Here is an 18,119-nt window from a genome sequence, read left to right on the forward strand (position 1 = left end):
GGTGCACTTGATTGCCTTTCTGATCGTCAGACTCAGTGACAGGCACATCAACAGAAAAAAAAAAAAGGAAAGACTCTATCAACCCCGTCAGGCCATGGCAGTAAGTCAGGTCTGGGTCACAGTTCAAGAGAAACGTGAGCGTTTGCATCCCCAGCTATCTCCAGGACAGACAGGGCAGAGGTGTGACCAGTTTCCTTCCTCATCGCCACGGGGACCTCAGGTCATCCCTAATGAGGTCCTGTATCTCCAAATTCCAGCGTGGACAAAACCAGGCACTCCTTACACAGGAAGCTGGCCGTGCTGGCTGAACCAATTTATATACTTCTATTTAAAAGAAAGAAAGAAAGAAAAAAGCCACCTTTTAGGAGAAGCAGAGGGGCAAAGGAGCATCCAGCTAAGCATGTTACCAAATCTTTAAGAAATAAACAACATTACTAAGGAATGTGTGTCTGATCAAACATTTTTTTCATGCTTCTGAGACAAAGAATTTAGAAAAAAATTACCTATGAGACTCAGGGTTATTTAGTCAGTTACTCATATACCTGCATGTAACTCTGGTGTAATAAAGATCTTGGCTGGAGTGTGGTGTGACCGAGCGAGGTCCATTGAGTAAACATCCATGTGAAGCCCTTTCCACTGCAACCTGAGAGTCAGGCAGCGAAAAGAAGACGTACTCCGCACATCACATCGGCCCCATTAGGAGGGCCCTGTGATCACATTATTATGTGCTTTGTCTTCAGAGACTTCCCGGTCTTTTTCACCCATAAGCAGAAAAAGTCGTCTCCATCTCATTACCAAGCTCTGGGAGCCCGTTCCCTCTGATGTGTCTCCCTCCCTCACTTTGGAGCTCGACTTCCTTGAGATCTCTCATCGTCACCTTTATTATAATGGAGTCTTACAATCCCAGGGCTCGTGACACCCAGGGGAGGAGTATTCTGATGAGGAGGGTGGGGGTGCCTGGAGGAGCCGTCTGTGATGGAAGCTTCCACAGAGGCGACTCGGCAGACGGGCGGGAAGAAGGAAGGACTCGTGGGGGAGATGAGTGTTTCACCATTCGATTGCCCTCCCCTGGTTTCGGGCAAGAAAAAAGACAGCAAGGCCATGGAGGGGATCCGAGAAAGCGTCCCCTGCCTGATTTTAGTGGCAGCAGGCAGGAATATTCTCTTCTCAGGTAGAAGCATCAGAGTTTGGAGCACACATAGGCAGATGAGTAAACAGAGGTGATGCCTTTTCTTTGTGACATTTGTGGGCAGAAGGAGCCCAAAAGGCCTGTGGGAGGAAAGAATGATAGCTGGTTTCCTTTTCTCTCACTGAATATTGTCTCTGATTCAATGGTAGGACAGTTAACCAGGCCGATGGAACATGATGAGTGTCTTTCATTCCAAGAAGAGGCTGGCCCTCCGTGGCTGTTACTTAATTAAAAGAAGGTCAAAGATCATGGAGTATGCTTCACCCGCATTTAGGGGACAGAATGGGCCTAGAATATCATAAAAAAGGACAGAAGTGCAAGAGCAATATTTTTAGAAGCAAACCTGAGGGATGCCAAACAGAAATACAGCAACAAATCAAAAAAGGTCGAATTCTTCTAGTTTATCTACTTTAGCTAAGACAATAGAATTTAATCAAAATTCATGTGCAGATGTGAATTTTGTGACTTACTTAGCATTCTATGGATGAATATAGATCATGTCTATCTATTTCTATCTACCCAACTATCTATATATATCAGGTTTCTATCCATCTATCTATAACTATCTCTCCACCTATCTATCTGTCTTTGTATTTTTCTCCCTAAGAGTGAGCAACTATCAAGACAAAAACAAACTGAAAATGTACACTGCGATGTGCTGAGTTGCAGAAGGACCCCACAGATTTATGAAATTGTTTGTGGCACTCTCGATCTTTTTCATTGCTTTTTGAGGATACAATGAAAAACTCACTGCCATCTTGAGAGATTGGGTCGAAGTCCATATGAAAACGGCACACAAGTTCCTCCGCCAGTGTGAACAGAACAAAAGGGACAACATGAAGAGCTGTGAGAAAGGAAGAAAATACACTCTGAGCTGAGACAAACTATGGGCTCAGTAAGGAAGAAAGATACAGGAGGCTGTTGCAGATAGAAAGATGCTGCAGCAGAAAACTCTTCTGCTAATAAGGGAGGTAAAGGCTGAGTTAAGAGGGAAGCCAGGAGACCCATGATAGTTTCCCAAGAGGAAACAGGTTAGGGCAGTGAAACGCAACACCTCACTCAGAGTAACCTGAGGGCAGTTTCAGTGTCAGGGTGATTCTGGGAGAGGTCACAGTGCAGGAAAAGCACGATGAAGGTAAAAGGTAAACGTTGATGAATATCCACTAGGATAGGCACTTTCCTGGTGGTTTGCACTCCCAAGGCAGAGAGCCTGTGTTCAATCCCTGGTCAGGGAACTGGATCCCATATGCTGCGACTACATATCCTAACTAAAGATCCCATGCACACAACTGAGACCTGATGCAGCCAGATAAATAATTTTTTTTCAAAAAAAGCATATCCACCAGGATAAATTCCAGTGGGTTAAAGATGCAAACTAATGATTTTTTTTTAAAGATTTATTTATTTAAGGCTGCCCTGGGTCTTTGTTGCTGCGAGAGGGCTTTCTCTACTTGCAGCAAGTGGGGGCTACTTTTTGTTGCAGTGGCTTCTCACTTGGGCGGCTTCTCTTGCTGCAGAGCACAGGCTGTAGGCGCTTGGGCTCAGTAGTTGCAGTGCCTGAGCACAGTAGTTGTGGCACATGGGCCTAGTTGCTCCGAGACTTGTGGGATCTTCCTGGTCAGGGATGGAACCCGTGTCCCCTGCCTTGGCAGGTGGATTCTTCACCACTGGACCACCAGGGAAGCCCCAAGATTTTTTAAAAGAATTATCCGAAAACATGTAATTCTTCTTCTATAACTTGGAATGGAGGAAAGCATTTCTCACCATGACTCAAAATTCAGACAAGACAAAAGAGAAGATTGATGAATTTGTCTACATAAAAATCAAAACTTCTAAATGGTGCCAAAAAAAAAAAAAAAAAAAAAGAGAGAGAGAGAGAGAAGGAAGAGACGGAAAAAAGAAAACACAAAAGCAGGAAAAAAGACGACTGGAAAAATATTCATATCACAAAGAGCTAATCTTCCTATTATAGAGTGATTTTTATAGAAATTGAGACTAATAGGCAAAAGATATGACCATCAGTTCACAGAAATATAAATAAAATAGCTCAAATGTATAAATGTATGTTCAACTTCACTCACAAGTGAAATGCAAATCCAAACGACATTGAGATATCATTTATACATTTCCAAAATTCTGATGACAGATTGTTCAACTGGTTTCTCCCAGAAGCAGACCCTAAGACAAATATTTTAATGTAGGTAGTTCATTTGGGAGGTGAGGGCAGGAAACACCGGTAGGGAGGTAAGGAGGAAAGAGAAGGATGTTATGAATGGTGTGTCCTGAAGGCAAGCCCAGAGCTCAACTGGATAACCGTGGAGACAGTGCAAAACACCCTCCAGAGTTGTCCCCTCTGATGAGAAGTGAAGGGAAGTGAAGTGAAAGTCGCTCAGTTGTGTCTGACTCTTTGCGACCCCATGGACTACACAGTCCATGGAATTCTCCAGGCCAGAATACTGGAGTAGGTAGCCTTTCCCTTCTCCAGGGGATCTTCCCAACACAGGGATGGAACCCAGGTCTCCCACGTTGCAGGCAGATTCTTTACCAGCTGAGCCATAAGGGAAGCCCAAGAATACTGGAGTGGGTAGCCTCTCCTTTCTCCAGTGGATCTTCCCAACCCAGGAATCGAACCGGGGTCTTCTGCATTGTAGGCGGGTTCTTTACCAACTGAGCTATCAAGGAAGCCCTAAGAATCAGAAGCTGGGGTGTTTATTCATCAACTCCCTGTCACTGGCTGATGACTGCTTGTGGGGAAGGAACTCTCAGGAATTTCTGCCCTGTCTACCCCCCAGGCTTGCACACAGGTCAAGCCTGTTTCCTAAGGCCAGAAAAAAGCCCTGGGGCAGAGTTGCAGCTGTAGTCTAGAGAAGACCTCCCAGAGGGCGTGGGTGGGGCACGGCAGCGTCTTTCCCAGACCATCCATCAGTGAAGATGCCAGGTCACAGGCATTCTCATTGCTGGTGAGAAGGGACTGGACACTGTTCCAACACTGGGAGTGCCAGTTAGTTATTGGAAACCTAACAACATGTAGGCTTCCTAGGTGGCACAGTGATAAAAGCATCCGCCTGCCGATGCAGGAGATGCGGGAGATGCGGGTTCACTCTCTGGGTTGGGAAGGCCCCCTGGAGAAGGAAATGGCAACCCACTCCAGGATCCTTGCCTGGAGAACCCCATGGACAGGGGTGGCCTGCCGGCTATAGTCCTTGGGGTCGCAAGAGTCAGACACGACTGAGCATGCGTGCATGCACTGCTCTCCTGGTACATTTACCCTTTGATTCAGCAGCCTCACTTCCAGGAACTTACCCCACAGTTTAGGTTTGCAGCTGTCGTAAAAGACACATGGATAAGACGATTTCTGCAGTGCTACTTGTAAAGACAAACTCTTGGACACAATCTAATGTCCATCACTGGGAAGGCGAGAGTTAAAATCAGCTTTTTTTTCAAAGGACAGTTGCTGTACAATATTATATAAGTTACAGGTGTACAATAGAGTGATTCATAATTTTTTAAAGGTTATACTCCATTTATAGTTATTATAAAATACTGACTATAGTCCCTATGTTGTACAGTGCATCCTTGTAGCTAATTTCATATGTAACAGTTGAACCTCTTACTCCTCTAACTCTGTGTTGCCCCTCCCCTCTTCCCTCACCCTTCTAGTCACCACTAGATTTTTCTCTATGTCTGTGAACCTGATTCTTTTTTGTTATACTCACTTAGTTTGTTGTCTCTTTTCAGATTCCACATATAAGTGATATCCTACAGTATGTGTCTTTCTGTAGCTTTAAAAACAATTGAGGCAGTTCTCTGAGTAGTGGATGTGGTGACATTTCCAAGATGGATTGTGAAGTGACAAAAGGAAAGTTGAAGAAGATGATATATCTTTTGTGTAAAAAGGGAGGTGGAAGACAAATAACACCAACTTGTATCTGTTTATATATGCATAGAGAAACTGGCAGGATACAGCAGAGATTAATAAGAGAGTTAAAGGACTTTCCTTAAGGGACTTTCCAGAGTAGTTAAGGCTCTGCACTTCTGCTGCAGGGTGCATGGGTTCGATCCCTGGTCAGGGAACTAAGATCCCACATACTGTCTGGTGTGGCCAAAAATAAATACATTTTTAAAAAGACAGTTAAGGTGAGGGTTGTGGTGATGGTAACGGGCGGATAGGGTGAAATATATTTCAAACACATGAATCTATTATTCAAAAGTTAAATTTAGCAATGCTGATGAACACAGCTATCTGAGGGGCATGGGATTATGTGACAATTTTGCATAATTGTGTGTTATGGATTTCTGATTTGTCTGAACGTTTTGCATGGTGCACGCATGCTTTGCCATGTGAAAGACAGTAGCAATACAATGACTAGGTGCAAACTAGGGAGACAGACAACAGTCAAAGATGCACTACCGTGGCAACATTGATCAGAGCAGGTGTTGAACTAAAAGGAATAGAAAATTACTGGCTGGCTAAAGCAGAGAAAGAACATATTTTTTAAAACCTTTAAATTTTGTGTTTGGGTGTAGCCGATTCACAATGTTGTGAGTTTGAGGTGGACAGCAAAGGGTCTCAGCCATGCATATACATGTATCTATTCTCCCCCAAACTCCCCTCCCATCCAGGCTGCCACATAACATGGAGCAGAGTTCCCTGTGCTAGACGGTAGGCCCTTGTCTGTTATCCACTCCCTAACTATCCCTTTCTCCCATCCTTTCCCCCAGAAATAAAAGCTGAAGCCCAAGGAGGTGGGAAACCATTACTTACAGACCCATCTGATGAGGACACTTACCACCACCCCCACTGGACCTGGTTTCCTCTGCTGTCCCTAAGGGAGCCTGAAGTCAGGCCAGAAAGTGCAGTTGAACCACAAAGATAGGACAGTGTTTAGATGTTATCGTAAGATATGGGGCAGGTCACCAGGCAGAAATGTCAAAGCAGATGTGATCCAGAACTGGGCCAGGTGAGAACATGAAAAGGATGAGAGCTTGAGACTGGAGGCACATCCTTGAGGAGGAGGTCAGAGGGGCTGGAGTTTCTCCATACCCAAGGGAGGGGCGGAGTGCTCTGGCGGATGAGTTGCCACAAAAACCCACAGAAATGTCCACAACAGGGCCACCTTTAATCATTGACAAGACCCAGAGAGCAAAAGCCAGGTGATGACAGTAGCCAATCTGTTAAGAAATATATTCCTCTTACCCTCCTCGGTGCAAGGAAGGAATCAAGCCACCCTCCTCGCAGCCCCAGCTGGGACAAGGAGGAGAATTTTTGCCTTTGACTGAAGATAGAAGTGTTAAATTGAGACCGTGTTTTGCAACTTAACGACAAGAAGACTTTGTTAAGAAGACAAAGACCAGGAAGGTCATGGGTACTCACTTCATGCAGGATCCAGTGGTAACAGTAGAACCAACCCCATGAAGGAGGACACCCCATGAAGGGTGTCGGGTCGGGGTGGACAAAAAAAGTTTGCTTTTAAGATTCACCGCTGGAGACCCAGCTAAGCTGAGTTGAGTAGAAAGTGGACTTTACTGCTGCAGTCACTAAAATAATTCAACCTGCTTCTTCACTTCATTTGCTCTAGTTTCAACATCCCAAGCAGAGAATCTGACTGGCTGAGCGCTGGCATCATGCACATGATCGGGCTGCCGTGGCCCATTGTTGCCCACAATACACTACCTGATGAATGCCCCTGAGTGAGGAAAAGGGTTCAGAAAGTGACAGACAAAAATGGACACATATGCACTATGATTGGAGGCTCTGCATTCACTTCTGATGGGTACTAGACCCTGCTGAGTGGGGGTGAGAAGAGGATTCCAAGAAGAGTAACATAGACCCTGCCCTCAATGAAGCGGAGCCGTACTATTATAGCACCTACAGCCTAAAAGTATCTTTCATCTAAAACTTAATCGCTTAAAAAGCTCTTTTATGTCTATTACATTTGCCCTTGACAACAGCACCGTGAGAAAACTCCCCAGTGTTCACCGTGGTGGCTGGCATGTAATAGGTATCCGGTCAACATTTGCTAAATGGATGGATGAGTAAAGGAATGGATGGGGAAGGAAGAATTAAATCCACACTGTAGCAAAAGTGCAGGCTTTGCAGTTGTCAGTCTGGTTCAGCACCGCCCAGTGGAACCGGTGATGGCTCCTGATCTGTGCTCTGCAATCTGGTAGCTGCATGTGGCTACTGAGTGCTTGTAATGTGCTAACAAGACTGAGGAATTAAAATTTAATTTTACTTCAACTTTAATTCACTTAAATCTAAATAGCCACCCACAGCGAATGGCTACTGCCCTGGACAGTACAGAGTTCAAATTCCAGCTCTGTTTCTCTAGCTTATAACCTGAGTAAATGGAAGTTACCATTTGGATGACTGACACTCACCACCACTGTTGTTGCTGCCACTATTAAGAGGATGCCAGGTCTCAAGAGAGGTTGAAGGGTCTGTCCAGGTTGCCGCACTGGTGCACCCCAGAGTGGGATTTGCGTCTCCCATTTTCATTCCCGCAGGGCCTTTCTTATTATCAAGTTAAGCAAGGGTCCGAATACCCCAGAAGGGCAGGAAGAATCATCTGTCCACTGGAAAATGAGTCCTCTGCATATGTTTGTGATTGGTATTCACATAGATTCCACAGTGGTTAATAAAACATAAATTTGTTTAAAAACATGACTAATATTATAGTAGCTTTTTATTATTATGCAGATTCTTAACCAACAGATACTAAAAGTTCAGCTGCTCTCCTGTGAGGTATCTTAGAATTCTTTGACATTGAAAACCCATCCTCATCCTCTTTGTTGAAAATGTCATTAGCACCTCCTTCTTAAAACATAAACAAAACAAAGACATGGGATACATACACACAAAAGAATTTAGTATCTAGAGAAAACAGTGATGCAAGAGACCTCATAAATCACCATATATTCCAGGTACATTAGCTAAAAAAAAACCACATGAATGGTGGTTTTAACCAAATGGGGTTTATTTAAACTCAGTTAATAGAAAAGATCAATGTATAATTCCCTAAAGGATTCTGTAACAATCAGCAACTATGAGTAATAAAGCTGAGTTTAGTTGTTAAAAACAAATCACACATATTCAAAATAGGTAAGGCAAAGCTTTAAGGCAGATTCTGTGAAAGATTTCAGAGTTTTAGAAGAGTGGCCCTCAATAGTGTGAATATTACCCAAATGGTGCCTGTGAGGATCTATTGGGATGAGGAAATAAAATAACTGCAACTACTATATTGACTTTTTTTCCTAAAAAAGAAACCAAGTTTCATTGATATTTAATATATGTATTGACAGCAGTACATTATATAATTTAAATAAATAGACATATAGAGAGCTTATGCCCCCAATTATTTTCCTAATCAGATTGCATAACTTAAAATATTTAGACATTTTTATTTTAGAAGACAAGCTCAGGCTAAACCTGAAATATGATGTGATTATTAAAAACAAGACAAATATGGAGTCTTAGCTATATTAGTTAGCTTTTCTCCTTAACAAACCACCCCCAAATGAATTGGTTTGCAACAACCATTTTTTTAAATTTCAGAACCTGCACGATGTTCCTCATTCTACTGTAAGAATACGGGTTCTGAAAACTAAGTCGTATGAGCAAAGGTTGAAAGAATTGGGATCGTGATGCTATGCAAAGAGAACTTTCACAGGAAAGAGGAATATGTGTGTGAGACACATACAATCTTGATTTCTTATAGCTTAGATTCTAATACAATTTATAGTGGAAGGAAAAATATTTTGAATGGATGATCCCTTGAAGCAACAGAAATTAAGGCATGTTTTTTCTTTCTCTAATTGATTTTACAAATACAGAAATATATGATTTCAGAGAGGTCCATTCGTGTGGAACGACACAGTCGGCTAACATAAAAATTACTGGAAAATCCCAGAGGAGATGGATTTATTTCATACTTATCAACTTTTCTCATTTTTATGAGAATTGGCTATTTCTTTCTCCTCTTTTTATGAGAGAAACAATACAGTCTTTGTTTCTATTCCCCCCCCCCCACATGTCAAATTCTATAAATGTAAATTTAAAATATGGGCAGATTTGAAAATGGATTATGAAGAAAACGCTTTAGCATAAACAAAAGGAAGATGGAGTAAAACACATGTCCGTCACTGCATGAGAAATGGTGTGACAAATACACAGTACTTTTGTCTAGAGAATGGTGGTGACTTAGTATCATGGTCCACCTGAAAGAATGTGTAAAGTAAAATATATTTAAACAAAAACCCATGCAAATCCTGTGTCCCTTCTGGATACACCTGGAACAGTGTTCTGTTTCAATAATTTTATATCTTCTCCTAGAAATAAAATTTCTGCGAAGCTAAATCAAAATGCTATTTAAAAGATCTATGTCTTGTTTAAGAAACTAATCTACTTTATTGTAAGATTTAGAATTAAAATTTAAGATCATCCAATAAAATAAATTTGAGTAACCAACAACCTTGAAAATTTATATCAGTGATAACATTTATTTTTTTTTGGCTTTTAAACAACCAACCAACTAAGCCTGCAATGAAATCAGAAATGTCATTTCTTTTGGTAGCATTATTAGGAGAAAACTCAGAAATGACTGTATCCTTACTCAAAGAGAATTTTTTTTCTTTTTTTGTCAAGTGGTTAAAAAAATCAATCTATATGTTCTCCCACTTCTCTAGGCTTAAAGTTATTTTTTGCTGAGTGGTGCAAAATGGAAAATGGACATTTGCTTCTGGCACTGTGACCTTCTCCAGGCCCTGTCCACACTGCCCTCTCTGATTCAGTGTATTTCTGGAACACACTTGTGATACAACTAGCAACCGTTCTCCATAAACACTCAACTTGACAGCAAATGAGAGTTTAAAAAAAAAAAGTCTCTCTTTCTCATTAATGAAGAGTGCCACACTACAAACACATTTCCTTTTTTTTTGTAAGATGATTTTTAAAACAGAGATTAATTATCTTTAAAAGATGGGGTACAGCTCAGCCCTGTACTTTTCCTTCTGGCTATACACATGAATACACTCATTTTTGTTTTAAAACCAATATAGTTCTTAAATATTATGAACTATTGCTGAGTTTTAAAAATAAATCTATAGCTGGTCCATACATTTTCCAACTAAGACACAGCATCAAACCTCCGTATATTTAAGAAAGCTATGTATACCTGTATACATACACACTTATACACATACACACCGATCCAACTGCACACTTAGCCACAGATGACTAGACCATTTGAGATATGTTGGTAGGGGATGGGGGAAAGGGGCTGGGGAGGACTTTTTTTTTTTTTTACAATAGGCACGCATAATATTTACTGAACAAGACATTTTGCTCTGTATTTTTTTTTTTTAATCTGGGGGGAATCATTTTATTTAGGCTTTCTATGGCATGGGTTACTCAGTTCACAGCAGAGGCACCTGCAGCAAATTAATTTGTTGTAGCACATTAATTATCTCATAGCTTCTATTTAGGCTGCAGCTGTTGCTATTATGTTAATAATATTTTTTATCACCACTGTATACAACAGGTTATGGCAATAATAGAAATCCCTCTCTTTTTTTTTGCCCCCCCCTCCCTGTTATTTCCATGTTTCTGTGTCAGAAGGGAAGGCTGGAAGAAATTTAGGCAAATTAAGCCCCACAGCACACTATAATTTTCTATTTCTGAACCGATTTGTGAGAGAATGGGTAACTGAAATTAGCAAAGAATCACCCCACACAAAGATGGCGCGTGCAGAATTTGTGAGAGCGAAAAAGAAGACGAAGGAGAAGCAACAGAGGGACGGAAGACTGCAGTGCTGGGGTGGTGAGTGTTTGGATGGGGGCGGGGAAAATGCTGCAGTTTTCATGAAATAATAAGGTGGGGGAAAAAAGGCATACAAAGAGTAGGTTTTTCATTGTTTGTAAAATATAAACACAGATGAATTCTGTCTTTGGTTTGTTCATGCTTTTCACTCTGCACAGCAGGGATGTTCTTAAGAAGTTGCCCTCTGCGAAATTTCACTAAATGGGAACCGTGGACCCTGCATGATGGGATTATAATCACACCAGCCACTCCTTTTACATAATTTTTTGTTTAAGATCCAGTAAGACTCCCTGTTTTTAATATATATAAAGCGATAGACCTGGATATGTCGATAAACTGAGGGTTTGCGTCCCAATAGCCTCAGTGCAAGCTAAAACAAAAAACCCGGTGGTATCACATCTACAAATCTCAATGGATTCAAAAACAATATGAAAATTTTTTAGCTGACAAGAACATGTCTGCTGCCTGCAGTCCCTGCAATAGCTCACCATGTTGCCTACTAACCGAAAGATCAAAAATTATCGATTTCATGGCGCTGCGTGCTCTGGAAAGGAAAAGCCACTTTAAAATTTGCATTGTTTAAGAAATGAGTTAAAAGAAAAGAATTATTTTCTTTTTCCTGAACAGTATGGAATGTGAAAATGGCATGTTATAATCTTATCCATGATTTACTGTTAATTCTATTATTTTTAGCAGCTGGAGTCCAGAAATGATTTTTTTCGATGAATTTAGGATTTTGCCGCAGTATACATCTGCAGTCCCAGAATCCTCCGGTAAGTTAATCCTTCTTTCGATGGGAAACGCCTTTAACCTTCTCGTGAATGAAATATCTGCAACCATTTTGAAATTTTTAATAGAGGAGGGTGTGTGTATATGTGTGTGTTTGTGTGTATGGGGGGGTTATGTCTCCAAAGCATGATTTTATAGCAATGCAGCGGTATTTGTCTTAGTTCTTAGAAACATTGAGAAACACCTTTGTGCTCTTTGAATATCATGGATGATGTCTCCATTGCTTCTCCTTACACTTTCTATCTCTGGTAGCATTAGAAAGTACTTCCTTAGTATGGCAAGGACTGTTGTGTCAAACTAGTGAAGGCCTGCAGAACACATAACTCCAAGCACGAAAAGTGTGCCTGGCACATCTGAAGCGGCCATGAACATAACCACCACGGCTGCTGCCACGCCACCACCATGGCCATCGCCTGCCACCACCTTCGCTGCCCCTCCCTCGTTCCGCAGTGCACACCAGACACAAGCTTTCCACACCAGACACAAGCTTTCCACAGTGACTTTCTGCCGAATTTGCCCACTGGGTTCCTAGATGACTTCTGTGTGCAAGAATAGCCAACCATGTAGTCTGACAAGAGGTATTTACAACTACTTAGCCTGTTCAGCTGGAAAGAAATCAAAAGATAACACTGAAGTCTGAGATGATGGATTGCAAATGAAAAGCCCCCATCCATAAAGAGCCCACTTGATGAACTGCTAAATGAAAAGGCTGATTCTAATTTTTGTTCAGTCTTTGCAGGTTGTCTGAAAAGAAAAAATTTTCAGCCAGCCTTCTTAGAGAGTTGGCATTCATTGTTTATAAACGTATGGAATATTATTTCGTCTTACCTTTCTGCGGGGAGAGGATTCTTCCCAAGGAGATTCAGATTGTCCAGAAGAGACCACACCCTCGGTTCACTGTTTTCTACTGTTTCTTTTCAATGAGGGTTTATTAACAATCACAATTATACATTCATTTAGGGGTCCTCATCAAAAGGATCCAGGCATCCATTTCTTTCTCTCTAAAGGAAGCTCATTGTTTTAGCGTTCAATAAATGTTTAATTAGTGGATCTGATAGATTTAACCATCTTGAAAAGTAAACGGGCCTTCTTGACAATGTCGCCTTGATCAGCATTCCTGTTCGAAGTGCAAAAACAATCTGGGCATTTATTTCTTTGCCTAAAAGGTGATTCAAATGCATATATTTTAGTGAAGGGACGCTGTACCTTCCTTCAGCTTCCATGGAGTCACTGCTGGGTGTGCCAACGGTCTGATATCATGACAGGCAATACTTTCTCTGTTAAACCAGCTGGAGACCCTTTTGGTTTCTAGGAACACAGCCTGAAATTTAGGACCATTTGTCCTCTGCAGTTTCACAAAATGGATTAATTTACGTCAAACTCAAGTGGCTGGCTCTGGAAGGAAAATGTGTAAGAAGATAGCCAAGTATTTTTTATGAATGTATGACCCAAGTTCAGTTGTTAAACATCATTTTTACAAAATCATTTCACCAACTCCTCAGGTATTTTGATGCTTGTATTTCTTGTTGGTTTAATGATAATATTTGTCTGCATTTCAGAGAAGTTATTCATCTCATATTTTTGGTGAGACAATTGGAACAATTTCTATTTGGGGGGGATAAGCAAATAAAAATTCAGAGCAATTTGTTAAATTGAACTAATTTGTCTGAGTGCTAGTTACCCAGTAGTTCTTCAGTACACTTAAATGTAATGCAAAAAATAGCTTGCTGCATTGTTGCAAAATTTTACATTTCCTTTACTAACATGTGTTTGCTTAAAGTATTACTAGGGATTTTAAATATTAATTATAAATTTAGATTAAGGTATCTAAATTATAGACAAATGCTTCAATTATTTTGTCATCTAAAAAGAGAAATATGAATATAGGAGAGTTTTTATCCTTTAGATGTTCTAATGGTGTAAATATTTCTTAATCAGTTTTAACGGTGTGCTTTGTTCAGCCAAACAAAAAGCAAAAACTGAACACAGAAAAAGGAAACCTCTGTTAAAAAATTAATATTTGTTAGTCATCTGATTTTACATGTATGACTTTAATCAACTGCATATTCTTTAACTCCATATATGAAGATTAAAATTGGGGACCAGTACCTGAAAAATGACATCGATACCTTTAAGTTTATATTAGAAACACTGCTTTGATGAAGTATCTTTTTCTGCTCAATCTGTTCAAATTATGACCAGATGATTAACCACAACCATCCTCTACTCTTAATTCTACAGAACTACTAGCAAAGACACAAATGAGAAAGTCATTGTAGACAATGGGTCTCACTGTACATCATTTGAGTCTTCGGACTTTTTCCACTGCAGGGGCCCACTACAGCTATGGTGATAGACAGCAGTTAACATTATCACTGGTATATAATAAAATATCATTAAGACGGGGGGAAATTGAATTTTTAAAGAACATGTTGGCCCTGAAGCATTAGCTATGCCTAAAACTGCACAAGCTACTCCACAATTGAATGAGAGGGTTTCCTGCCGTACCTATGTGTAAAGACCTATTGTTTGCATGCATTAATTACAAGGATAAAAGCCTCAAGATAACTTTCACTGTTGCTTTTGGTACTCTCTCCATTGTTTTGGAGGAAAAATAACCATCTAACAATAGACTAGAGAAAGTGAACCGATCATAATTGTTTCAACTTTGACAAACACCAAACCTGCCGATTACAATGGAGACATTTCCAAGGGAAAAGAAGACCCAACTCCAGTCTATTCAGACGAATTAGAAAATTTTTTGAAGAATAGAAAATGAATTTTAAAAAATTCGAAACTGCCTAATGTATAGCTCTTTTCATAAACAACGAACTTGGATTTCTCAAAGAAGTAATACCCTAGAAATGAACTTAGAATGAAAGAAAAAGCCTCGCCCCCCAATATGTTGATACTTAGTAGCAAAGTGGAACCAGTTAAAAATGGAATCTGTAAGAATTAACCTAGTTGACAGGGCTGTGGAGTTAGTCTATGTCTATCAGTCATATTTGTTCAGTTAGGGACTCCTAAGGACTTGTTGAATTGCGGGCTAGGCGCCTATCCTAACGAGAGTTCGCAGCCTTAGCGAGCGGGGAGAGCCGGCGGCTCGGCCGGGTACTTCATTCCCAGATTCAAGATGAACAGCCGGCAGGGATGCGAGATCCACGATCCGGACCGTGGGGGACTCTGGGGTGATGTGCGGCGCGGCTGCGAGCCAAGTCCTGCAGAGAGCTTGGGGCCCAGACCGCAACGACAGCGGAAGCACGAACGCGCCGGGGTCCCCTGACCGGGAGCAGGGCGGCGGCGCCCGGCAGAGTCCAGAGCGGGTGGGCCTAGACCTCAGCTCCGGCATCGCCGCCGACGCCCCGGCCCTGAAGTTTCACCCTCCCGGGACGTGTGCCGCCTGCCCCTCAGGGCCGGGGTCCCGATGCCGGCTACCCGCGCAGCCAGCACCGCATCTGTTCTCATGGCCCGGGGCATGCGCGAGGCCGGGGCGTCGGGCTCGGGACAGTGGAGAATACCGGTGTCGCCCTCCCTCCAGCCCACCCCGGCTGGCGGAGACCCGCGCCCCCCTGACTCGGACTACCGCGCCCTGGGGGTCTGCCCTCCAGTCCCGCGCGGCGGGGCAGCGCCGGCCTCAACCTGGGAGAGCGCCCGCAGAGCGCGCGGGCGCCCCGCCCCTGCCCCGGGCTGGCGGACGGCGGCGGCGGCTGCGGCGGCAGCGGGCGGCTCCTCGGCGCGGGGACTACTTTCCGCCGCCCGCCCGCGCCCCGCCCCTTGTCCTCGCGCGGCGGAACGCTCCGCGCTGCGCCGCTGGCGGCAGGATACAGTGAATCCTGCGCGACTTATAAGAGCTCCTTGTGCGGCGCCATTTTAAGCCTCTCGGTCTGTGGCAGCCGCGCTAGCCCGGCCCCGGGAGCGAAGAGCGAGGGGAGGCGGAGACGGAGCAAGGTTCGAGGAGCAGCTCCGGTCCCGTCAAGCCGCCAACGCAGGCCGAGGACGGTCCGACTCCCGCCGCGGGAGGAGCCTGTTCCCCTGAGGTGCTTGGGCGCTCCTTTCCTTACCCGTCTGGGGCTGCTCCGGTTCCCGCTTCGGAGCCAAACTTCGTCGCGGGCGCGCGGTCCCGGCGGCGGCTGGGAGACGACCCGGCGCAGCCCGAGGCCCCGGGGTGGGGAGCGCGGGGCGGTGTGGGCTGGGGGCGCCGGGGAGGTGGCAGAGGCGGACCGCGCCCGGGGGGCGGAGGGCGGCGGCCGGGCCCGGTTCCGGTCGCACGGCTCCTTGGGGGCCCCGGGGGTGCCGCTCTTGGGGAGGGGGCGCCGCGAGGGCGCGTCCGGGAGGTCGGGTGGCCGGCGGGGTGGGCGGGTGGGTGGAGGGGGCTGTGGTTTCCGTCCCGGGCTCAGGCCGCGGCTGAGTTTGGGGGAGGGACCCTGCGCCTCGGGATGCGCCGGGGCCGGGGTGGGGGGCGGGGTGGGGACGGGGGACTCCGCCTTCACGGCCTCCGCGGGGAGTTGGGGTGCGGACGCTGGGCCTGGGACGCCACGTGAGGTCCTATCTCCAGGTTCCTTTTTTCGTGCTTAAGGATGATTTTTTTCGAGGGTTAATAAGAGGTTAGTGATTTTTAATGACCTGCTGGTGTGAGTGCGCTCGTTTAAATCGGAGCAACTTTAAACCTTAGAGGATCCAAACTGTTAGTGCAGACTGTGCGATGCACCAGGAGGGTTTGCACAGATAAAAATTCATATCTTGCATCTGTATTTTCTTGTACGGTGCAGGTGAGTGAAAGCGGGCGTGCAAGGGAGGTCCTGGGAAAAATAAGGGCGAGGGCGGCTGGCTTACTGTCTCTTTATCAAGTGACCCAGAGAACTCGGCCTGAGACTGCTTCGATACTTGTGTTCCTGGAGATTCTTTATTCAAATAGTTTCACGGCAACTAAACTTGATTTTGAGAGCACTTTTCAGCGGGATGAATTTTCCCCTCGCTACGAAATGGCCCGCAGGAAATTCGAGCGTTGCAACTTCGTTCCGTGTTTTGTCTGGAGAGAGGACTTGGAACTGAGACTTTGGAAGTTCGCTTTTCACAGCCTTCTCCTGAGTCCACTAAACTTGAAAGCTTTGCCAGACGGGGTGTAGTTGTTTGCTTCGGTTTCTTTTCGGTGTTGGAGGGAGCATTGTCTCCAACTTTGTATCTTCCAGACATCTGTGGTCTCCCCCCACCCCCACCCCGGGTTTGTGAGTGGTGAATGAAGGGAGACTGGTCTGCTGGTATGCAGAGGTCGGCAAAAGGAAATCGAGGAGTGGTTTTAGTGAAACGAGAGCTTTGTGTCGTGAATAGTGGTGGCTTAGACTAGACAGCAGCTTGAAGAGACGGCTCGCCTTTGATAAAGTCTGAGCTGCTGTTTTTCAGATGGCTAAGTTATAAAGTATTTTGTCTGGAACTTAGGAAGCCGTTTCATTCTGTCTCGGTGTACATTCAGTACCTTTGGCTATCTTACTGTTAACGTGTTGTCTTAAGAGATACTGGACATAGCTTGAAAAAAAATTTTTTGTTTAATGTTTCTGTTTAATATCTGCTTAGATTAGTGACAAACTTTTGTTTGGGAGGCATTTTTTTCGGTCTGAACTGAGGCGGCTGCTACATTTACTTTTACATTTAAGCGCACAAATCTCTGGGTTTTTAAAAAAAAGTGCCATTAATGTTTGCGAATATCTTTTCACAAAATTTGATTAATTTGCGTCCAGTATTCATTACTTTGACCTAGTCTTTGTTCTGAAGGCCATGTACAAGGCCCTAAAGTGATTGCAACAGTAACTTGAAAAACTTCCAGGAGACTATTCTATAGGATTAAAGGAATGCTGAGACTATTCAAGTCTGAAGTCCTTGAGGGGGAAATTGAAAAACTGTGCCACAAAGTTTAGTATAGCATGTAACTTAGAGTCCTTGCGGAGTTCTAGGCTTGAGATTTCCCCAGAAGCTAGAGCAGTCATTTAAAATTGCTTTCAAGAAAAACCAAATGTTAAAAAGTGCCTAAAAAAAGTAAAACATTTAGTAGTGTTCAAGTGTCAGTAAGTATCCAGAAGTTTTATTTCTTTGGAAGCATATCCTTTACCAAGATAATTATGTAGATAATTACGTAGATTCCAGTATTAAAGCTTCTGGATTGAGCTTCTTACTGTTACTAGTGATAAATGGAATAAAATTTCCCATATAAATGAAGTTGTATATTTTTCTTTTCATAGACACTTCCTTCCTCCACTTCCCATATAGGGAGAGAAAACTTGAAGTAGGCTAATTTCTCTGAGTGTTTTGAGATTTGGTTCTTGGGAAAGC

At 43.5% G+C, this 18,119-nt stretch overlaps 1 protein-coding gene across 4 annotated transcripts in view; it reads left to right on the forward strand.

The window, feature by feature from the left end:
• Positions 1–15,660: 15,660 nt before the first annotated feature.
• CTNNB1 (catenin beta 1) overlaps positions 15,661–18,119 on the forward strand; it is a 47,432-nt gene continuing 44,973 nt past the window's right edge. For all 4 annotated transcript variants that reach the window (XM_065933101.1, XM_065933098.1, XM_065933099.1 and 1 more), the window contains exon 1: positions 15,661–15,832. The gene's annotated coding sequence lies outside the window, so the exon portion shown is untranslated. The remainder of the gene's footprint in view (positions 15,833–18,119) is intronic.

Source organism: Muntiacus reevesi, chromosome 4 (assembly GCF_963930625.1).
Source record: "Muntiacus reevesi chromosome 4, mMunRee1.1, whole genome shotgun sequence".
Lineage (NCBI taxonomy): Eukaryota > Metazoa > Chordata > Mammalia > Artiodactyla > Cervidae > Muntiacus > Muntiacus reevesi.